General features: G+C 37.7%; 1 protein-coding gene and 1 pseudogene across 1 annotated transcript in view; both read left to right on the forward strand.

Annotated features, from left to right (window-relative positions):
* Nucleotides 1–1,350: 1,350 nt before the first annotated feature.
* The window catches only part of HNF4G (hepatocyte nuclear factor 4 gamma), a 126,161-nt gene continuing 102,372 nt past the window's right edge, over nt 1,351–25,139 (forward strand). The window contains exon 1 of the mRNA XM_031026885.2: nt 1,351–1,422. The gene's annotated coding sequence lies outside the window, so the exon portion shown is untranslated. The remainder of the gene's footprint in view (nt 1,423–25,139) is intronic.
* Nucleotides 19,817–20,774, forward strand: LOC102733518 (large ribosomal subunit protein eL6 pseudogene; annotated as a pseudogene).

Genomic DNA, 25,139 nt, shown 5'->3' on the forward strand with positions numbered 1-25,139 from the left:
CTCAGAAGGAGGAAACAGTTTAGTAAGCCCGATCTAAAAAGAAAAAGAAAAAACACCTAGCTCTTTGATCTCCCTGGCATTGTTATTACAGTCTTAAAATACCCGCCAACCCCTGGTCCGAAAAGAAAAACCTTACGGATTAAGTAACTATTTATCTCATGAGGATAATTACTTGTTTGACCTGAAGTCATTCATTCCCGAAACCACCAAGTTAAATTGCTGAGATGTTTTTAAAAGCTACAGCTTCTGGGCTATATTGCCTGGTTAACAAAAGTCTGATCCAGATGACCAGCGCGTCGGGAACGGGTCTGAGCATCATATCTTGAAGTCTAAAGCTTGAGCAGGCGCCTAGGGTCTGGGAGGGAGAAACAAGCTTTCCATCAGATACATATGTAAAGAGGTACTTAATGACTGAAGCCACAGGTGGATGGCTGGCCGGGGAAGGGAAACTAGTCTACCACTTCTTCCCTTAACTCTCGGTGGTCACAAGCATCAGGGAAGGAGTTAACCCCAGCGGCCAAGGTGCAGTTTAATGAAATGGTTGCGGCTTCCCCTAGCGGTGTGGCCGCAGCGCTGTCCCTAGGAACCGATTCAATTCCCTTTAATAATACTTCCGGCCCTTTTCTGGACCGCATTGGCTCGGAATTGTATCTGCATTCTGGGGTCAGGCGGCTTTTCTCCACCAAGGCTGGTACAAACGTCCTGCCTCAGGGTGGACACCGCCCTAGCCTAGGCGTGACCGGGAGAAGAGGACGGTGCCCGCGTTGCGGGCCGCTGGTGGCCTCAGGCCGCGGGCACGGAACCTGGAGGGGCCCCTCTGGTCAAGCCTCAAAGGGCCTCGCCCTGACGGTGGGAATTTAGGCATGTGACGTGTGGCAGTTACCGCCTGGCGGCCTCGGGGAGGCCCTGGAGAGCCACTCCGGTCAACGGGAGGCCCGGGGTTTGGGACTCGCTGGCCAGCCCCGCCGGTCGCCCTGGGGCCTTGGGAACAGGGAAATGAGCGCGCTGAGGCGGTGGCGGCCTCGCCGCTTTCAGTTTTCATTGAGGCTGCTGGTTACTGTTTAACATCCCCACCCACGTTTCAGTTTGTTTAGTAAATCGATCGTTCTGTGAGAGTCAGGCCGCTGCCTTGTCGCCACTGAGCAAAACTAATATTCTTCAGCATATGGTCAAAAGTCTTTGCTAGAGACCCAGACAAACAAACAAACAAACAAACAACAAAATCCTTAAGCCTCCTCTCCCAGATCACCCAGCCCCACCCCCACCTCCCACCTCCGCGCTTTCAGCCAACTTCCCAAGCTCGGAAAAGTGCGGCACAGGACACCGCTGCTGGGGTGGGTGGGGGGAACCTGCTGCTGGGAGATGCGGCGGCTGCGGCGCAGCTGACTGCGACGCGGGAGCTCCGGGAGCGCCTCCGCGCAGGTAAGTTTCTCCTGCCCGCGCCCGAACCCGGGGCTGAGCCGGAGTCCACGGCTCCCGGCTGGTGTCGGGCAGGAGGAGTCTCGGTGCCCCCTGGGCTGCTGAAGGAGGGGCCCCCGCCTGGCCGCGACGGGCTGAGCCTTAGGATTCCTACGCCAGGCAGGGATGAAAGTAGATACCTCGAGGCCTCCCACAGCCTGCGGTGGGGCGAAGAAGAAAGGGCTGCAGGAGCGGCGGTGGGGGGCATGCGCAGGCCGTTCCCCCGGGAAAAGTAAAATAAAAGTTGGATTTGTTTGGGAGAGAAAGCTTTGGTGCCGTCGGTGGGTCACGTGGTTGCCAGGTTTCTGGGGGCTTTGGGGGAGTTTTGTTTTGTTTTGTTTTGTTTGTGGCCTGGGGCAAGGCTATGGCATATGGATATCTACGGGCCAAGGAGGTTTGTGGGGAGATGCTTGGTCCTGGAGCATCACCCCGACGCCTTGCTCCAGTCTCAGCTTCTGTCAGTTCTCTCATAGAGACATTTTGGGAGTGGACATCTTCCGGTGACGCTGCTGGGAGATTATTTGAGAAGCAAACTATATATGTGTGTGTGTGTATAATAGTTACATAAATATATAAAATTCTATTTAAACCATTTTAGCTTCCTTTGGAAAGAGATGTCCTTTGGAAGCTGGTTGGAACAATGCGCCAGTTAAGCAATAATCATTCCATGTCTAAGGGGACTAAGCCAGCACCTGATAAGATCTTTGAATTGAATATATGTGCTTCCTACCTGATGGGCCTGTTTCTAAGGCTTGCCCAAAACAGAGTCGAAGGACCCCTCTCCAACATGCCGTCTTCAGTAAACTTTGATTTGACACCAAGGGCTAGAGGGTACAGAATGCAGAAGCTCTAAACCTAAAGGGATGTCCTGAAAGCTAACCACCTCATTGATAGCAACATTTCCTGTTTTTGTTTTGTTCCTTTTCCCACTTTTCCATTCGTTTTACATGTATCTTCTCTCTCTCCACAAACATTTATTCATCAGTAAAATATTCTTCCTCTCCAGCTATCACTACTTTTACATAATAATCCTGCTGTCCCCACCCTCTCGCCACACCTTCCTCTTTTCCTCTTCTGTGGACACATCATGAAGCCACCTGATGTATTTATTGTGTGTTTGAAGTCAGTGGCCAAGGAGAGTTGGCGGCTCCCTGGTTCCATTTGTAGGAGGAAGTGGAGGGAGAAAGTGGTATGAGTGGTGGTGAACTACCTATTTTTCTCTTTTCAAAATGGAAGAAAGAGTCACCTGGCTGGCTAAGTCCATAGAGGACGTGACTCTTGATCTTGGGGTTCATGAGTTGGAGCCCCACGTTGGGTGTAGAGATTACTTTAAAAAAAATCTTAAAAACAAAAGTGGAATGGAAATTGAGAGCCATTGTTCTCTTCTTTCCATTTCTCCTAAGCTCCATTTATGGCCTACGAATATGGAATTTTTCTCAACATGCTTTATGAAGGTAGCACAACGCTTACTACATATGTCTATTAAGATCTCATAAGGCTTTTATTCTGCCGCTGTGATTCTAAGCATATGGAACAGTGCAACATTAATTTTGGGGATTGCTAAGATTTTTTTTAATACCCACATGTAAATAATTTTGTTTTTGAGTGCCCCATTTCTTTGAAAATTTTTGTTATTTCTGTGAATTCCAAAAGTAATAAAGCAGCATGAATACTATAGTAAATCTAAAGTGAGCCCCCTTCCCTATTCCACTTCATATGTGTAAACACCACTGATGGTTGGGTTTGTGTCCCTTCATGTGTGTAACCACAGGAATTTTTCTTTCATTATTTCAAAAGATTGGATAATGGTTCGTATCATACCAGTGTTCTGAAATTTATTTTTCATTTAGTATTTATCAAATATTTCTCTGTCAGTATATGAAGATTTTTTTTTTTTTAACTATATCTACCCAACGTAGCCAGCCAGTATCCCCCAGAATATTCACTTGGTCATAGGGTGGCTCACTGCACAGGGGTGGCCAGCTGAGGGGGAAGTGAGGACTGAAACCTTGACCTTACAAATAGTGATGTAGTAAATGTCTGTGTACATTATCTTTGCAAGGAGATAGATTTATTCTGAGAAGAGAATTGCTGGCTCTAGGGGGATGTTCTCTTTAAATTCGATAGATACTGCAAGGAACCTTCCTAAGTACCCACAGTGTATTTACCATGCTCTTGCCAACACTGGATAATATTGATGTGTTTAAAGTGTTGCCAATCTGATTGAAAAAGTGATTTCTTATTGTTGGAGTTTTATAATTTAGAAATTATGTAAAACAGTCTCGGAACATCTGACTTAGAGAGCTTGAGAATTTTGTTTTAAAAATATAATAAAGTAGAGGGGCGCCTGGGTGGCTCACTTGGTTAAGCCTAGACGCTTGTTTGCAGCTTAGGTCATGATCTCAGGGTTGTGAGATTGAGCTCCATGTTGGGCTCTTTCGCTGGGTATGGAGCCTGCCTACAATTCTCTCTCCCTCTCCCTCTGCCTCTCCACCCACTCACAAGCACTCTCTCTCAAATAAATAGATTCAAAAAAATAAATAATAAAGTAGAAAGGGAATTACATGCATTTCAAAATACCGTCTCATTTTGAGCTTGTAAGGGATGCCATTGAATTAGTTACTATCTATCCATTTACTAAATGGCTAGAGGTACTGGTACATGGTAAGTGAGAATTTCTATGTTACAAACATGTGTGTGCCTAGTAGTTGCTGTTGTGATTTTTGGCTCTTGACTTACATGTTTGCCACCTTCATAAAAGAGGATTCACCCTCCTGGGAATGAAAACACAATTTTAAATGAGATATCATAGCTTTGGATCCTTAAGCTATAGATGCAAACAAAATAACCTGGTGTACAATGATACCTTCATGTAGAATCACTTCTGTTTCACCCTCCACGTAGGAACTGTCACCTATTGCTAGTAATCAGCTCATACACAGACACAAGAAATTCTTCAAGTATGACTTACTCTTACAGCTGGACAACCTATTTAGGAATATTAATTATATATATATATATATATACACACATATGTGTGTGTTTGTGTGTATATATATATATATGTAGCTAATACTGAATTCTTAATACGTGCTGAACTGTTCTAAGCCATTTACATGCATTTTTTTCTTCTAGATTCTTTAAACAAATTTCTATAGTTCATACTAATATTTTCCCAATTTTCAGATGGGGAAAAATGAAGCATAGAGAAATTTAAAAACTCTACTGAAGTTACACATCTACGGGTGAAAAACTGGAGATTCAAATTTAGGCACCATGGCTCTAGGCCAGGAGAGTAACCATGGCTACTCTACATGGTCATGGGGTTGCTCACTGCACAAGGGTGACAAACCGAGGGGGAAGTGAGAACTGAAACCTTGATCCCCCATGCGCAGACCAAGCTATGTTCCCTTGCTCTTGTCTGTAAGGGCTTGGTTTTTCTTGGTCACAAATTGTCTGTAAGGGCTCACAGCACCCCTGCTCCTGATGTATCAGGATCTGTATATATACACATTTGCTTTTGTAAGTAAGTACCTTTGCAACTCAATACTATCTTGCCCATTCATTATGGGTACACCTTCAAGAACAGATCTGCCTTATTGCCTATACTCCTTATCTTATCTTTAATACATATATAATACATGATATTATAATAATACATATATTTAAAACATGATCTGTGCATGGGAAAATTAGCTCATAGCCTCTGATGTGTTGCCATGAAAACCATTGGTTTTATCAAGATGGTTTTCTGAAAAATGCATAAGGAGTTCGTTTTTTTCTTTTTTTGGTCATTTTTCTTAACATTTTGAAGGACATAAAGGTCTTTGAGGATGACCAACACGCGGCATATAAGCCAAGAAAGAAGGCTTTGTTGTCACATGGAGACGTTTATATCCCTTCCCAACCATTTACTAAAAAGGGAGCAGGGATTAAGGGACTTGGGCAAGTCAACCCTCCTCATTTTTGAAGTGTATGGAATTATAATATATATCTCATAGAATTGGTATGCTGATTATGTATGTTAATACATGAAAACATTAGAACAATGATTTGGCATATATTAAGTACCCAATACGTATTCTGTGTTGCTGCTATTGTTTTGATAGAATGAGATAATGCGTCTAAAACACTACTTGATTTATAGTAAATTGTTAATAAGTGTCACCTGTTTTTATTGACCCTCTCTCTAGAGAAATTATATTTACATACACAAACAAATTACGTATGTCTTCAAGAGTTTATGGAGCTCTGGAGACCTGGCAAAGCCCTCTAATGGGCCTCAAAGATAGATGATGAATAAGATAGGCAGAGCTCCTGACTTCATGGTGCTCTTTAGCTAAGCAGTGTACAAAGATGGCCCGGAGTATGTTCAGTGGTTAGAACATGGGCTTTGGATCATTAAGATCTGGGCACAAATCTCAGCCTTGCTCTCTACCAGCTGTGTATCCCTGAGTAAGTTATTGTTTCTTGCCTGAGTTTAAAAACTTGTAAAATGAGAATAATAGTCATTACTCACAAAGTATATGTGTATTAATTCTTGTATTATTTATATTAAGCATTTTATCTGTTGAATGTTTGATACTTTTCTATACTCTATTTCAGTATAGAAGAATCACATTTATCTGTGATAGCAAAAAGTCAACATAAACATCTAGGTAGTGTGTCCCCATCTCATTTAAAGTATTCGCTAATAACATCATCTGGGCCCAGTAATTTAGTATTTTTTAATATTTTGAATCTTTGAGCATTGTTCCTCTAGGTCACATAACCGTGTTGTGTTTTGCTTGTGCTCTTAACTTACTTAAGATTATGACATCTGACCCACTATTTGTTCATTTGTTTTGTGCTTTCTTGTTTCAGACATCATGGCTATAAGTTGCACATAAAGTTGATATATATTAATTTAGCAGGAATTAAAATTGTACTAGGTGCCTAGAATACAAATATAAATAAAGTAGTGTCCCTGCCCTCAAACACAAATAATCTACTTAGAAGACAAATACATATAACATCTATAATGTAAGGTGACAACTATTCTATTAGTATAATACGTAGAAATACCATGGAAAATGGAAACACAAAAGATACATTTGGCTTGAGTAGCTTAGAGAAAATTAATGTTTGAGTTGTTGAGTAGGGATCTTTAGATTAGAAGTTGTTGAGTAGGGATCTTTCCTACATCTGAAAGGAGAGGTTACAGTTGGAGTAGTTGGTATGGCAAGGGATGATGTGGAAAAGGAACACTGGGCCAGATTGTGACTGGGTGCCAAAGATTGACCTATGTCTTCTAGGCAATGGAGAGCCACCAAAAGTCTACAAATAGGTTGGGTTATGAAAGTTCTCTTTTTTTCCCCCTAAGATTGACTGGCAGCATTTGAGTCAGATTGTTAGGAGGGGAGATAGGGAGAATATTGTTTCCCATTTTGGGCTAATTTTCAGCAAAATAATTAGTATTTCTAACCTGAATTTTTGCAACGACCAACTGTTCTCCTTTCCTAGTCTTACAAGCCTCTAGTCAGTTTCCCAGAGAGCAGGTAGGCAGATGTAGAGAAGACAGATTGGATCATTGTTTTTTTGTTTGTTTGTTTTTGTTTTTTCCCCCTCCATTTAAAATAATTTGTTAACTTCTTAATGCCCTTAGCATGAAGTGCCAGGTGAATTGGTCCATGATTTCCATTAAAGCTTCATCTCTCTTTTCTTGAGATCCCTTACTTTAGTCTTAAGCTGAAATAAATCTCTTAGTTCCTCAAATGCACCCTGCTGTGTGCCTTCAAAGTACTGTTTCTGTTCCTTCGGACACTCTTACCCACCATCACCATCATTTCCACCCCCCCCCCCCATCATTCTAGCCAACTTCCACTTATTTTGCAGGTCTTTGCTCAAAAATCACCTTTGAAATCTTTCCTGACTCCTGATCCAATATATCAATTTCCTTATATCTTGTTCCTTCCCTGACATAACAGTTACCAACTTCATCACACATTGTGGTTGGATATTTGATGATCATTCTCCCAGGCTGACTGTTGGGCCTCTGAGGGTAGGAACTGCATTGTTTTTGCCCACTTCTTTAGTTGGGCATTTAGCTGAAGCTTAATGAAAATGTGTTTGCTGAATCCAACAACTATAATAGAGGAAGGTGAAATACCAACAATGGAATTAAAATGCCTGTTAAAAACCTAATTTTCAAGCACCATATTCTCTCTTGGGGGTAAAGCAATGACTAGAAATGATTCTCTCCTAAATTTTTCATGTCTGGTTGGAGTTATGAATAAAAAAACTAATGCTGTGGTAAGTGCAAATGTTGAGTACTGGAGGATTATAGAAACCTACCAGAAGGCCTGCTAACTTTTCCTGGAGTAGATTTTACAAGAGATGACATATGAATTCTTTATTTTTAAGTCAAGAGGGATATAATTTATTGATATTGAGATGTAATTACATTGAGATAATTATATTGAGATAGAATTTACATTGCATAAAATCCATCCTTTTTAAGCATACATTTCAGTGAGGTTTTTTTTAAAAGATTTTATTTATTTATTTGTCAGAGAGAGAGAGAGAGCACAAGCAGGGGGAGCAGCAGGCAGAGGGAGAGGGAGAAGCAGGTTCCCCGCTGAGCAAGGAGCCTGATGCAGGACTTGATCCAGGACCCTGGGATCATGACCTGAGCTGAAGGCAGCCGCTTAACTGACTGAGCCACCCAGGCGGCCCTTCAGTGAGTTTTGACAGATGTATGTAGTCATACAACCAGTACCATGATGAAAATGTAGAACATTTCTGTGCCCACCTTACCCCAAATTCCCTTCTGCCCTTTAGCAGGCAGCCCCTTCCACCGCTCCATAGCAACCACTGATACGATTCCTGTTTCCGGTGTTGACTTTTCCAGAATGATATATAAATAGAATAGTGTCATATATTCCTTTTTGTGTCCTCCTTTTTCTCAGCATAATAATTTTGAGATTCCAATGTCTTGTTTATCTATCAGTAGCTTATTTCTTTTTTAAAACAACAGATATATGAGGTGCAGTCGACATACAATAAATTACACGTATTTAAAGTGCATGATTTAAAAAGTTTTGACATATGTTTATACCAGTGAGACAGTCACCATAAAGGTAGAATATAGCCAACACCCCTAAAGGTTTCTTCAGGCCCTTTGTAAACCCTGCCTCCTGGTCCTTCCTCAGAAAACCACTGATATACTTTCTGCTCCTGCAAATTAGTTTGTATTTTCTAGAATTTAAATCTTTGGGATCACACAGTATTATTTTGTGTCTGGCTTCTCTCACTCAGCATAACTATTTTAAGATTCATTCATTTTGTTGCATCTATCAATGCTTCTTTGTTTGCTTGCTTTTGGAATAGCATGACACTGCAAGGATATGCTACAGTTTGTTTATTCATTGACCTATTGATGAACATTTGGATTGTGTCATTTTTGTTTCAGTTTTGGCTTTTGCAAATAAAGGGACTGTGAACATTCTTGTACAAAGTCTCTTTGTGGACATATCCTTTCATTTGTTTTGTATACAGTTGACCTGTGAACAGCATGGGTTTGAACTGCGCAGACCCACTTTTTTTGTGGATTTTTTGATAAATACAGTACAGTACTATGAATATATTTTCACCTCGTTATGACTTTCTTTTTTTTATTTTTTTATTTTTTTTTAAAGATTTTATTTATTTGAGAGAGAGAGAATGAGAGACAGATAGCAAGAGAGGGAAGAGGGTCAGAGGGAGAAGCAGACCCCCCGCTGAGCAGGGAGCCCGATGCGGGACTCGATCCCAGGACTCCAGGATCATGACCTGAGCCGAAGGCAGTTGCCTAACCAACTGAGCCACCCAGGCGCCCCACGTTATGACTTTCTTAATAACGTTTTCTTTTCTCTAGCTTCCTTTATTGTAAGAATACAATATATAAAGTGTGTAACATACAAACTATGCGTTAATCGACGGTTTATGCTATTGGTAAGACTTCCAGTCAACAGTTGGCTATTAGTAGTTAAGATTTTGGGAAGTCAAAAGTCAGATGTGGATTTTCAACTGCATGTGTGTGTGAGGTCAGTGTCCCTAACCCCTGTGTTGTTCAAAGGTCAACTGTAATTACCGAGAAGTATAACGGCTGGATTCTATGGAAGAAACTGTCAAACTGGTTTCCTGATTGTACCACTTTATGTTCTCACCAGTACTAGTTTCTTTACATTCTTACCAACACTTGGTATGCCCAGTCTTTTAAGTGTAGACATTCTAAAAGGTATGTGATGAGATCTCATTGTGGTTTTAATTTGCATTTCCCTGATGACTGATGAATCTGAGCATCTTTTCATGAGCTTATGTATATGCATGTATTTTCTTTGGTGAAGTTTTGTTCAAAACCTGTGCATCTCCACCCACCTTTTAAAAATTGGGTTGTTTTCTTATTATCGAGTTGTAAGAGTTCTATATATACTATAGCTACAAGTCCTTTATCAGAAGTTTATATCCCCCCATATGAATTTATTTTTATACAAGGGCTAGGATTTGACTAAAAGAAGAAGACAGTAAATGATATTTCAGTCATAAAAAAAGAATAGCATGTGCAAATGAAAAAAATAAAGTTAGTTTTATGGCTTTATGAGACCCCAATGTGTGGTAAAATAGGAAAAGATGGTGGAAAGTGAGTTTACAAAAATAGGAAGAAGTCTGAAGATAGAGACTTTTTTTATGTTATGTTATGGAATTTAGCCTTTTTTTGTGAGCACTAACTTTAATAAATACCAGTCTAGTAACAATGATGATACTAATAATTGAGCTTTACAGTTTATAGAATTCTTTTATATGCACGATTTATAGTGCTTTCCTGTACATTATTTTATTTAAGTCCTTTGACAACCATGGGAAGACAAAGACTTGGAGGCACGTGCAGTCAGTATTAAATATGGGTTTTTAGATTTTGAGCCAATGTCTTTTTAGTTTGTGTGTGTGTGTGTGTGTGTGTGTAAGTTTAATGTGTGATGCAAGAGTGATAGGTGGGTTGGTCTGCAAGGCTCAGGAGTACACTCTCCCAGCAGGGCAGGGAATAGTGTCCTGCTGAGTTCTGGGAAATAGCATAGTAGACCGTGGGAAAGGTTGGGGAGTATAGTTATACTTTGAAAATGACAATTTACGGTTAATGTGGAACATTTCACAAAAATTCCAGAATCTCAGAGGGTTTTCTAGACTCTGAGTGTTTTTAATTGTCCTTCTATTTGTAAACTGATTCTAGATGAATAAAGTAAAATTATATGTATTTGTTAATTTGCTAAGGAAACATAGGATGACCCAGTTTTTTATTTTTTAATTTTAATTTTTTTTTTTTTAGTTTCTCTTGAGAAATTAAAAGATAACAGGAAGTTTTTAAACATAATCCTTTGGCTCAGTATATTCTGTTTCTTTTGTCCTGTTCAGGGCCCTGACTTGTTTCCCCATACCACTGACATGCACCACTTATCAATTTCAGAAACATGAAAAAAATTACATGCTGAACAAGCTTACCATTTAGGACTTTCTTTCTTCCTTTCTTCCTTCTTTCCTTCCTTCCTTCCTTCCTTCATTTCTTTCTTTCTCTTTCTTTTTTCTCTTGGAAGTTTTGACATTTCCTCATTTGCTCCTTTTTTGCAAATTTCATCCATCTTTAATTTCTGTGGCTTCTTTTCATGGTAAAGAAATAAGGGGATGGTAATCCAGAGTAACTGAAATACTCATACTCTCAAGTGAGGGATTTATTCATATTCAAAATACTCTCTTACCAAGTACATAAAAGTAAATTAATAATTTATGTTTAATGTGTCCATACACATTGCTGTATGTTTTCTGTATATCTTCTGTGTAATCATTTCAAAATCACTTTAAGAACTGTTCAAGTACTGTGAAATATGTCTATGCAGATTTAGCATGGGACTGCTATTTTCTCACCAATTAATCTGGAATGGCAGAGGGTCTTTTAAAGCACATTTGTAAAATCCTTCTCATCAAATGTATATGACTTAGATAGCTTGGGGCAATGGGAAGAAGATGCAGGCTTTGGAGTCAAACAGACTTGATTCAAGCCTGTAGGGCTATGAGCATGTTAGCCCTGCTTTGCTCATGGGCACAATGTGTTGGTTAAATGAGGGGTGCCTGGCTGGCTCATTTGGTAGAGCATGCTACTGTTGATCTTGGGGTCATGAATTCAAGCCCTATGTTGGGCATAGAGAGACTACTCAAAAAAAAAGCTAAATGAGATGACATTTAAAGTGTTCAGTATAGAGTCAGACACAAGGCAGATATTGAGATCAAGTGCTCGTTTGCATCCTCTCTATATCAAGTTAATATTTCTATATATCCCTATTTCTGTAGGTTTCATATACATAATATAGATATAAACACATACACATAACTTATTACCACCATTAACAACTATGACTAGTTACCATTTATTAAACACTTACTGTGTGCTGGGCTCTCAGTGCTTCACATAAATCATTTAGTCTTTACACTAACACCATAAGGTATAAACTATTATTATCTCTGTTGTGCAGATGAGGAAACTGAGGCAAAGAGGTAAAGACCTAGCTGAGACTGCACAGCTAGTTAAATGGAAGCAGCAGGGGTGAATGGAGACCCTTCGCCTCCAGAGCTTCGTTTCCTCTTCTAATAGAGATGCTACACAATTAATTTCCTCTCAGTTTTCACAGTATCTTTTAAGACTAAAAATGAAATAAAGTAATTTTATTTTCCTCATATTCTGTGTCCCATCATTATTTATATGAAGCATGTAACTGATTTCCCTGGGCTCATTTGAGCATCTATCAGGTTAAAGTAACTTACCTGATGCTTCATATGTAAACAAACACCATGGTGGACTGACGCCTGAGACAGGTTAGAATAGATCGAAAAGCACTGAACTGGAGCTTTTAATTGAATACTTAAATTTAATTTATTAAAATCAGGGATAACAATTATAATAGGCACATGTTTGATGATGTAAAACCTGAGGCATAAGGGGTGGACTTTCAGAATTTTAACTAGTTTTGCACAATGAATGGAAGCATTTTGAATATTAACTTAATTGTAATTGTGTGTACATTATTATCTTCTCTTCAGGAGTCAGGGATAAGTATTAGTTGAAAAATCTCTTAACGTGTGATTATTTGATAATGAAACTTCATAGGAAAGAACGCTTACAATTTAAAAGGCCTAGAGTGTTTAAAAGATGATTTTCCTTTCTTAGTTTAGTTCATCAACTTCTTTCTGGACAAAGAATCCTGCTACCTGAAATTATGGATCCGTTAACTGGGAAATGTAAGGATATTTATACCTAGCATATATAGTATATACAGAACTACTTTCTGTTACCACATGGCTTATGAATTGTAACGATCATATTTTTCTCCTATTTATGCATTGATTCCCAGAAAGTTGAAACTTATACAACTCGCAGAGTAATTGTTATCTAAGTAGAGAATATTTTTGATATATGTCCTCAAACTGCATTAAACACTTGAATTATAAAGGAGAACAAACAAAATGCATGCATAACACGTAGTTCTTTTATTTAAATCTAAAACAGTTTTGAATAACGTCATTTTCTACCTATATAAAGCACATATTTTTTCTTACAAGTGAGTCCAAAACCTGACATTTCATTTTGTGAAATTGAATTGATAACTTGTATATTTGAAACAAGTAGCTCTGATAAAAATATATCCTTCATTGAAAAGGGTTTTAATTCAATCAGGCAAGAGTTTTTGAGTGAATATTATGGGCAAAACATGTAGTGGCTTAAATGGTAAAAGGAATAAATAGAATCCCTAGAGTTTAGGAACTAGCAAAATAGTTGGAGAAATAAATACAAAAATAATTCTCATTCAAGTTGGTTTATGGTAAATGTTGTAATATACAAATCGCTTATTCCTGGATCTGAGATATATATATATATATATATATATATATAAAATTCATTTATCATATATATATGAATTATGAATGAATTACATTAATCCATTTCTGTAGAGATATATACACCAAAGAGATTGTATAGCTCCTCTTTTTGATATAATGTATTCCACATATAGGGAAAGTATGCAGAACTTATCTCAAAAAAAATTTTTTTCTACTTGAAGAAAATTAATGAATAAAATATTTTAAGGTAGGTGCGCTAGTATGCTGGGGCTGTCTTCACAAAATACTGGCTGTTTTATCAACAGAAATTGATTTCCTCACAATTGTGGGGCCTACATGTTCAAGATAAAGATGGTGGGTTTGGTTTCTTCTGAGACCTCTTGGCTTAGAGATGGCTATCTTCTCCTTGTGTCTTGGTCTTCCTTTCATGAGTGTCTGTATCCTAATCTCCTAAGAACACCATTTTTATGTTAAGGCCCATCCATATGACCTCATTTTAACTTGATTACTCTTTAAAGACCCTATCTCTAAGTACAGTCATATTTTGAGGTATTGGGGGTTAGGGTTGGGAGTTAGGGTAGGGGGAGGACACAATTCATCACATAACAAACAGCAGGGTAACCATAAAGTGAGTTAGTCTTACTACATATATGTTCAAATCCTCCTTATGGCTCATGCATCTATTTGTTTTAGACTATAAATTAAATCAGTTCAGTCTACAACCAAACCATTCATGCTGACATCTAGAAAGCCTTCTTCTCTCTTAATACCCCCCCAATCCACACTGTCATTCTTGCCTTCATGCATCCTCCCTTTTGACCAGCCTGTCTGGTTAGGACAAATGGCAAAAATTGATGTGGCTTGAGGATACCATCTGGAATCACTGAATAATACATAGAAAGATGAATCTTCTATAAATAATCTAGACTACTAATAATAAGTCTATTATCCTTTTTTAAATATTTCTATATGCTACATATGTACATACTACTATTTCCCCATCTTGGCCTTTGAGTAACTGGTGCAGTGTTTTGATTAAGTACCAGTAGAGGGAAAGTCAGTGGGTATGTATATGTGTATCACTGAGACTATGAGAAGTTAAAGAGCAATGCCAAATTAAGCTGAACTCCAAAATAGGGCAGGTACTGTGTTTGCATTTTGGAGAAACATTTTAAATATGTCTTTCTTTCAGATTTCACTCTCTGATGTGTCCAAGACCTCATATAAGACATATATGCCTCACTTTAATTTAGAAGCACTGAGTTTAAGAAGCGTTGGATGTACAAAGGAATCTATACAATAACGCGAGGACTGCTAAACTGTGTATTTCTTGAATTAATGGGAAAGAGACATATAGCAAAGCACCATTGATGCTGGTAGCGAAAGTGCCCAAATGCCAGGCCAGTTCTGAGGGACACTATCCATGGCTGCATCCTCTCTTCCCTGGTTGAGAGAGATAAACACACAAGGCCTTTAAGGTACAAAGGGCAGTTTCTGTATTTGAAGTTATGCATTAAACAGGTTGTTTCAGAGTTTCTCAGGTAGAATCCTGACAACTCAGCTTACAGTAAAAGCGCCACGATTCATTCTCACAAACACTTTTGTTTTACTAACAATATAATTGCAAATCACACGTGTTTGGAGCAGTGTGCTCACTCCAGTGGGTCTGTTTTCAAATTGTGGAAGATTGGTTGCATTATGTCTTCAGCCATCTTGCAATAAATATCTTAGGAACAGTAGTTCATTGATTTAGAGAAAATTATCAGTCTTGGTATGGGGTGGTATGTGTAAAGCATTTAAGACAGAGGGAATTAGACAGTAGACTAAGCTACTGAGTTACCCTTGACAAGTTATTTAACTTGTTTGTGCTTTAGTTTGCCCATCTCTAATCTAGAGGAATGCTACCTACTTTCATAGGGTTCCTGAAAAACTTAAATTGGACAACACCAGTAGAAGAAACCACCCAGCATCATTTTCTAGTACTTGGCAGTTACTTAATAAGTGGAAATACCCTTTCTTTTCATCTCCATGATTTTTAATTTCCTCTTATGATCCTGGAAGTAGATATTTAAAAGAAAAAAAAACCCTCATTTTTTTTTTTGCTTAAACAATAAGCTAGGAGTTATTCTTCATATCTGCCTTTTCCTTACCCACCCGATCTAATTTGTCAGTGAATTAGAGATCTGCCAATATTATTCCAAATGAGCCTTGCAGTTTCCACACCCCTTCCCCTCTCTGCTGTTGTGTCATCCAAGCCACAGTAATTGCATACTTGGACAACTCCAGCTGTCCATTAACTGTTCTTTCAGTTTCCGTAGTGTTCCCTTCAATGGTGATCTTAAAACATAAATAAGAACCTATCACCCCCTGTCGAAATCCATCCAGTTGGTTGCCCATTGTGCCAGGAATAAAGGCCAGACCCTTTGTTGCAGCCTCTGAGGCATTTGATGTTCTGGCCTCCCCTGGTCACTCTCTTACCTCTGGTCACATCCACGTTTTCTCAGTTCTCAAAAAAAAAGCCAAGTTATTTTTCACAACTTTGCCCTTTTCATTCAGAACTCCTTCCAAACTCACCCTTACCTCCCACACATAAACATGACCTGAATGTCTTCATCCTTTCCTCCTCAGTTTAAATGTCACCTCCACAGAGAGGGTTCTAGGAGTTTCTTCTGATTTGTGCGTTCTTATGTAGTTATTGTTGTTTGGAGATAATCACGTCAGCCCAGCTGGCTGAGAGGTCTCAGCAGCAGAAACTTGAGTGGACATTGTAAAAAGGGATAAAACAAAAGGCCAGGAGAGCAAGAGAAGAAAGGAAATACTAAATATTTAATAAAGTAAAGAAGGTCTGACACATTCTTTAATCTACTTGAAAACTTCTTTAATAACTTGAAAACTTATATGTCATGACATAATTTTTTTTTATGATTATTACTAACTGCTGGTTTAGGACTCTACAGCCGAACTCTGCAATAGAAATACAGTGCAACCCCATGTGTACTTTTTTATATTTTTACATAGCCACATGGCAAGAAGGTTGAAACAAGGGAAAGTAATTGTCATTACCTATTTTATTTAACCCAATATGTCAAAAATGTAATCGTTTTCATGTGAATCAATATAAACATAAAAATCATTAAGGATATAGTTTACATTGTTTTTCTTAGTAAGCCTTCAAAATCTAGTACATTTTTATGTTTCCAGCGCATCTCAATTCCCACTAGTCACAGTTCAAGTGCTCAGTAGCCACACGTGGCCAGAGGCTATCGTGTTGTTCAGTGCGTGAGAATCCACTGGTGATTCAGATGAGGTTCAGTATAACACTCTTTCATTGTCTGGGATGTTTTTTGATTTAATTTTGGGACACTCTTAACTTTGAATTGATTTTTCAGATTAGATAGGTCAGATTTCTGTTTTCAAAGACTTTTTAATTGATTTGTGGAAAAATATTTTCTCACATGTATGAAAATGAAAAACCTATCATTTCTCTCTTAATTATGTTTGTGGATAAGTAGAGTTAACAAGGGTTAGTTTACACCAAAGAGTTAATGGTTCTGCTAGGCTTTCCGCTACTTGTAAGAATTAGTTGTGAGGCAGTTTATACAGAATGGCATTTACAAGTGATTCTCAAAATTGAGTGGGCATCAGAATCACCTGAGAGCTCATAACCATGCAGATTATTGGGACCACCAGAGATTGTGATTCTGGGGTGGAGCTGAGAATCTGCATTTCCAGTACGCCTCCAGGTGCTGCTACTGCAGCTGGTGAGGACTGTTACTGGTGCAGAGCATCTCGTCTGCCCTCAGGCACCGTGCTTGTCAGGATTGTCCTGAGCAGCACCTTTCATTTCTTCCTGTGGTTCCTGATGGAGGCCTTGGAAACCACTACTTTTGTTTGTGTTTGTTTGTTTGTTTGCTTGTTTGTTTGTTGGGGGGTGGTGATGATAGATAGAGGACATTACCTGTCCACTCATTATGGTGCTATATTTCATATGGAGAATAGAGGAGCAAAAGAACCATAGAGGAGGAGGAAAGAGAGAACCATATAACAAATTTCAGAACAGGAAATTGTTGAAGAAATGCCACAGAGATGGGGGGGGACAATACAAGCTCCCTGGTGACTGTGTTTTATGTTTTATCACTTTTGCTTTGAGGGGTGGGGGGACAGAGTCTATATTCTGGGTCTAGGTGATAGATTTGTACTGAAGCAGTAATAGCTCTGTTGAATACTCATCCACAAGTCTAATATGTCCCCTGCTGTAATTTATCCGTTTTTCCAGCCATTTAATAACCACTACATTCCAATTCTTAAAATTAGCTTTGAGGCTCACGTGGAAACAAGTACCATTGTTTATATGAAAAGAGTAATGCTTATGTACCTACTATATCATGTTGAATTTCTACAAAGCTGCCATTGTGTGAACCAGGCCTCTGCGAACACTATTTGCAAAAATTAATATTAAATTTCTGAGTAATGACAAAAATAATTACCAAACTAAATATAACTTTGATAAAGCTGTGAGGTTGATAAATTTTTGAAGGCTAAATTTAGAAAAAAATCAAATGAAATTAATCTATTTCTTCTGTCAGCTTTAATTTTCCTATTGCATTATCTAATATTTATTGAGTACTTATTATTGGCAGGCATTGTTCTAAATGTTTTACCTGCTTTAACTCATTTCGTTTTGAGGATAACAACCCAATGATTCTATCATTATTCTCATTTTTAGAGGGACATTATCCAGCTAGTTAATAGCAGAGGTGGTATTCTGAAACACTTACCGTCTCAAACTCTTACCTGATATTCAGCGGCCTTAGTTTGTTCTTTTAAGGCAGGATTCCCTCTTCCTTGATTTTCGATTCTACAAATCTACACCCAGCTACACATGAATTTGAATTTTTTGCCTAGAATTTTTTCCTTTTGCATAATTTAGTACTTGTGCTTTCCTCTATGTCCTCTCTATGTCATTTACTTTATTTGAAGTATAATCCCTTTTCTGCCCTTAGTAACATTTTACATTAATTAGTTCTTGAAATATTGAATATATTTATGCATGTTCTTACTGTTATTAGAGCAGAGTTGTAACAACTTCAAAGAATTTTTTAAAATGAAAATTGAATCTTCCATTATTCAGCACACACACATTTCTTCTTTGTACATTTCTACCTAGTCTTTTATGTAAGTGTGTTTATAGGCATGCATATGTTTTATATTTATTCACCATGAATAATTTGTATTTGGATTTTTTCACTGATTATTTAATTAAAATTTTTTTATTAGAGACATTTTTAGAATTATTTTTGTAATATCATGTAAAATTCCATTAAATTGAAATAACACAATCCACCTATTTTCCTGTTGTTGTACAGGTTGATTTTAATTTTTTTCCATTCATAATTTTGTAATGAATGTTTGTACATGAACACAGCTTTTTTCAAAAAAATTGATTTTTCCCTACTAATTTAATTTAGTAAGTCAACAAGTCAGCCTTCTTTAGCTTTTGACACATATTGTTGTATTGCTTTTGCTTTTAACTGAAGATTTTTTTATTGAGTTTTAACTAATCTTAAGCATACACTCAAAGGTTTACATATGTAAAATGTAACCACTGACACCCAGAGTATTTCCAGTTTCCTAAAAAAACCATTATGCTCCTACTCACACATAGGTTAAATTTGCCTACTAACTGTGTTGCTGTATATATTAGTAACTAATTCTTTTTCATTGTTCTGCAGTATGCCATTGAATGAATAAACAACAATTAGTTTACTAAGTCTACTGTCCATGGACATTGGGTTGTTTTCAGTTAGGGGCTATTATAAATAAAGCTGCCTTGAACATATTTTGCATGTCTTTTGTTGGACCTGAGCCCTCATTTCTAATGGGTATATTCCCAGGAACAGGATTGCTGGATCATAGAGGATACATATATTTAGCTAATATTAATTTTTTATGGTTTAAAATCAATTTAAAATACCAGTACAAATATTTCTATGTTGTATATTGGTAAGAATATTATACTCCTCAAACAAAAGGGGAGAGACTAAATAGTTTAGGAAAGCAGTAACAAAGTTGTATTTAGAAACTGTGTTTCATTCGTGGCAAAACCTAACAAGTTACATCTGCCTTAGATGATCCCCTTTCTTTCTGTACAAATTTATCATACATGGAGCTATGTAAGTATTAGTCCCCATAAATATATTCCTAAACTGTTAAACTTCTCTTCTAACAATAAAAATAGCGGAAACTATTTTCTAAATTGAGATGTAATTGGCATACAACTATTGTTACTACTTTGGCTGTAGACACCTTTTACTTCTACTTTTCATGGAATTTGCTCATGTGTATCACCTCACATTTAGTAAGTACTGAATACACACTACCAACTGACAGGTAGGTATTTGTTTATGTTAATGAACCTCATGAAACCATACCCTTGCACTGTGTTTAAGATAGAGTTCATGTAGGGGACCTTAGTTCTCTTTCCCATCTTGCAAGATGGCAGGCGAAAAAGCTGAGAAGCCGGATGCTAAAGAGAAGAAACCTGAAGCTAAGAAGGCTGATGCCGGTGGCAAGGCTAAGAAGGGTAACCCCAAGGCTAAAACGCCAAAGAAGGGGAAGCCCCACTGCAGCCGAAACCCTGTCCTTGTCAGAGGAATTGGCAGATATTCCCGATCGGCTATGTATTCCAGAAAGGCCATGTACAAGAGGAAAGTATTCGGCAGCTAAATCCAGGGTTGAAAAGAAGAAGAAGGAGAAAGTTCTTGCTACTGTCACAAAACCAGTTGGTGGTGACAAGAACGGTGGTACCCGAGTGGTTAAACTTCGCAAAATGCCTAGGTATTACCCTACTGAAGATGTGCCTCGAAAGCTGTTGAGCCACGGCAAAAACCCTTTCAGTCAGCACGTGGGAAAGCTGCGAGCTAGTATCACTCCCGGGACCATTTTGATCATCCTCACTGGGCACCACAGAGGCAGAGGGTAGTTTTCCTGAAGCAACTGAGCAGTGGCTTGCTCCTTGTGACCGGACCTCTGTCCCTCAATCGAGTAACTCTGCGTAGAACACACCAGAAATTCGTTATTGCTCCTTCTACCAAAATTGATATCAGCAGTGTGAAAATCCCCAAACATCTCACTGATGCTTACTTCAAGAAGAAGAAGCTGCGCAAGCCCAGACACCAGGAGGGTGAGATCTTCCACACCGAGAAAGAGAAATACGAGATTACAGAGCAGCGCAAGGTTGATCAGAAAGCTGTGGACTCGCAAATTCTGCCAAAGACCAAAGCTGTTCCTCAGCTTCAGGGCTACCTCCGCTCTGTGTTTTCTCTCGCAAATGGAGTTTACCCTCACAAATTGGTGTTCTAAATTTCTTACAAAGAATATAATTAAATAACTGATCCATTAAAAAAAAAAAAGATCATGTAAATAGTTTAGGTAAGCACAGCACATACAAACACCACACACACAAATCCTGAGCTTTACTGTGTGTTAGTGAATATGATTTTGAAAACATGCTTTTTATTTAAGTAAGGTTATGAAAACAACGAGTTTTAAAGAATTTAAGCTATTCTTATAAATTAGATCTTCTGCTCATATTATGGCAAAAATTTCTCCAGATAAATTGGATGATTCTTTTATATCTTCTCTTATACCTCTCAACCAGGAAGTAAGCACAAAAAATTCCTTTAACACTGGCTTTCATGCATAGTCATTAAGCAGCTTTTATATTTGTTAGGGTGTGTTGGCAATAAATATCTTCTCTCTGGGACACCCAAATTATAGCCCCGTGTTGAAGCTTAATTATATCATTGAACTGCAGACCAGACAATGTTTCCATTATTGCAATTCTTATTTATTGGAAGATAAAAGGGTTTAAAGTGAAAAGAGTAGTTGGGAAGTGATAATGATTGGCTAAGTACCGTGAAACTCCCTGCCACTGATCAAACTATGTTAATGTTTATTTTAGTCCTCAGGAGTAATAGTTACCTGTTAAAACTCCATCATGTAAAGTCAGTTCCAGGCCTGGGGGTCATGATGAGGTGGGAGAGAAATAGAATGATTTATTTTAAAAGCAAGACAAACATCAGATTTAAACATTTTAAATTTGTGTGTTCTGTTCCATATTGTTATGTAAGTGACTTTACTTTTGGAAAAAAAGTTTGGGAGGTAATGTTTAAAGATACTGCTATTACATTGGAAGTGAAGCAATAATACATGATTTCTTTAGGACAGTTTTAGCAACAAATGACAACATCCCCCATACTGGCTCTTTGCAGGTGTATTTTCACTCATGCTCTCACTGTGGTTCTTGGTATCAGAATGAACCTTACCTTCTGAAGACGGTGAGTAGGCTGTGGTGTTGAGCATCTAACAAGCATCCAGACTCTAACTGTTGGAATAACTATAAAAAAAATTAAGAATACTGTGGCATCTAGTATAGTACCTGACACATAGTGAGTGTCTCAATAAGTATTTGTTGAATGAATGAATATATTAATGAAATAGGTAAATTTTTTAAAAAGCGTATCCTTTGATTTAGGTAACAGGTATATTGAAAAAAATGTAGAGAATGAAGAAAATTTATATAATACTTCAATAAATACATATGTATAGCAAAAAATATAATTCACAATTTATTAATTTAAATGATCTCTGAAAGTTTGGGTAGCACTTTAAGCCAGCAGTTCTTTTCCTAGCTGTATACCTTAGCCAAGCACTTGCACGTATGTGTGAGGAGTCAGGTACAGCAATACCTAGTAGCAGAAGTCAACAAACTATCCCAAGGTCTATCACTAGAACAAAAATAAGACATTGCTTTCCACTCACACAATAGGACATTATATGGGAGTAAGAATGAATGAACCTGAGGTATACCATCAACGTGGTTGAATCTCAGACACATATCATTGAGTGAAAGAAGCAAATCAAAGAAGAATATTTTGAGTATGATTTCTTTTATATATTTTCAAAAACTAGAAAATCTGAACACTTTTTTACATAATATGTAAATATTAATGCACTTAATAATATTCTGTGAAGGGAAGAGTGGGAATAATGATCAAAATTTCATGTTAATGCTTAATTATCTGGGCATATACCTGGCAAGTGGATATATGATTGTAGAAAGGCACAATGAGACTTCCACAGGCTCTCAATGTGTTCTTTCTTTACTTGGGTAATGTTATTCAGTGTTTCATTTATTATTAATATTTAACCTGTACAAGTACATTATATAGATGCTTCCTTTTCTGATATATTTTACAATTTAACGAAATAAACTGCTTCTTAGAGGCATGAGTATGTTAGGTAATATCCTTGTATTCATGGAGCTTTCAGCTAGAGTAAAGGTAGAGATTAATTCAATAATTGCAATTACTCTAGGCTTATTGAATGAGAAGTACGTGGTTCCATAAGGCTTTGCAGTAGGTGATACGATCTAATCAAGGAAGTGCAGAAGGAGTTTCACTGAGAAAGTGGGAATTGAGCTAATATCTAAATAATGAGTGGAAACTAACTTGGAGAAGAAAGAAGAAAGGTAAGAGTATTTCTTACAGGGAAACTGATCTAGGCTTTGTGGTGCAGGAAGGAGCACTGTGAATATGAAGAAAAGAAAGAAGGACAGTGTATTGGTGCAAAGAGAGAAAAAGAGTATTGGGAAGAATATTATTCGAGAGGTAGGTGGGATCAAAACATGGATCTGGTAGTTAATATTAAGACTTTTGTCTTTTCCCAGAGTGATGAGAAACTATAGAGATGTTTGAAGTAGGGAGATGATGCGAACAGATTTACATTTTGAATATATCACTCTGGTTGCAGCTGGGTAGGGACAAAGGTAGATATGGGGAGACCGGAGGAGTGACTATTTTAGTAGTCCAGGTAACACATTATGAAAGCTTGGATGAAGGTACTGGTAGAGGGGATGAGAAAATATAGAATGATTTCAGAAAAAATTTTGAAGACAAAGTGTAGGGGATTTGGTAATGAAGTAGATTTGGGGAGAGAGTAAGAGATACCTCAAGAATGATGTCTAAGTTTCTAGCTTGCCTAAATGAATGGCTGGTGGTACTCTTAACTGAGATTGGGAATAGAGGAAGAAGACCATAGGTTAAAGAGACTCTACATTGTCTGTTCATATTTGTACATATTAAATGTGTGCATATTAGACCTCTGAGTGCAGATACTGATCTAATTTAGACCATCTTTCAAAAGTGTATTTCTATACAGTTTGCATTATGTCTTGAACTGAATGTTCAATATGGTATAAGACCAATTTTTTCTCCCTCCTTTTTTAGACAACAGACAGACATATGAATATAAAGGAAGTCTTTTTGTCTCTTTCTCTCTTGCATTTCAATTTCCAGTCATCACCTCTCCCTTCTACCGAAGGAATCTCTTTTGATTTAACGTAGTGGAGGATTATTGGTTCTTTGCTGCTTACCATGGTTAAAATAATACCTTCTCTCAATAATGAAGCAAGTGGTGTCTAGTGTTAGGCTTGTTCCAGAATTAGTGAAGATCTTGACATTTCATATATGTGTAATGATTTGAAAAGTAGCTCTGTGCTGTCCCCTTTGAATAGGGAAGGCTGATTAGGGCCTTCCTGAGTCTAAGACGTTAAGGCTAGAATCATAACATCTCATTGTTTTCTTCAAACCAGAAATCCCGTAGTCATTCTTCCTTTTAATTTCTGACAATATGGTGGACTGTCTGTCTAGAGAAATCGTCCCATTAGTAAAAACTAAAAAATGCCAACAGAATATAGTTTTTGAAAAATCTATTTTTTTAAAAAGATTATTTAATTATATAGCTGAGTTGGTGGGAAAGTAAAGGGAATTTTAAGAGTGCATGAACACCATGAAATCACAAATCAAGAGAAGTTAGCAGGCACTGAAACAGACTTTTTTTCTGGGATATTTGGCAGTTCCTCATGGTATACAGTTTAGGATTTGAGAACATTTTTGATAAACAAAAAACAGCTTTGGCTGGCAAAAATTGGTTAGATTATACTGGAAAACCCTCTGTATAAATAGGATCTCTGGAAGCAACTCTTATTGTGAGTTCAATTAAACAAATAAAACAGATATGAAAGAGGTGGGAGAGAGGATGAATATGCTCTTAAAGGAGAGTAAGAATAATTACTTTTCTTGGTCTTGGTTCTGTGTGCAGTGTAAGCAAAGGAAAATTGAAGAAAATTCATAACTTCACCCTCATGTAATTCAAAGTCACATCTAAAAATAAATTTCAGTTTTAAGGTTGATAATTTCCCCAAGTACTTTGCAGAAGCAAGCAAAAACCCCACAAAAAGAAAAGCACTTAAGTCAAGGCCTTAAATAATTCTTGCAGATAAAATTTCAAAGGGCATGAGATCGTATTAAAAATCAGCACTAAATAAGGTAGAACAAAGCATAAATTTATTCGGAAAAACAAACACAAGAAGCAAATCCAAAAAGATTGTAACTACTGGAACTTTCATTTATAAAATATAAATTAATTACATTTAATATTTTTTTGACAAAAGACTGAAAGCAAGTGTACATTTGAAAAAAGAACCAAACAGTAGTTTGAGAGATTAAAAAAAAATAACAGGGCGCCTGGGTGGCTCAGTTGGTTAAGCGACTGCCTTCGGCTCAGGTCATGATCCTGGAGTCCCGGGATCGAGTCCCGCATCGGGCTCCCTGCTCGGCAGGGAGTCTGCTTCTCCCTCTGACCCTCCTCCCTCTCATGCTCTCTGTCTCTCATTCTCTGTCTCGCAAATAAATAAAATCTTAAAAAAAAAAAAA

The sequence above is a fragment of the Leptonychotes weddellii genome, chromosome 4 (genome assembly GCF_054177405.1).
Source record: "Leptonychotes weddellii isolate Sample4059 chromosome 4, ASM5417740v2, whole genome shotgun sequence".
NCBI classification, from domain to species: domain Eukaryota; kingdom Metazoa; phylum Chordata; class Mammalia; order Carnivora; family Phocidae; genus Leptonychotes; species Leptonychotes weddellii.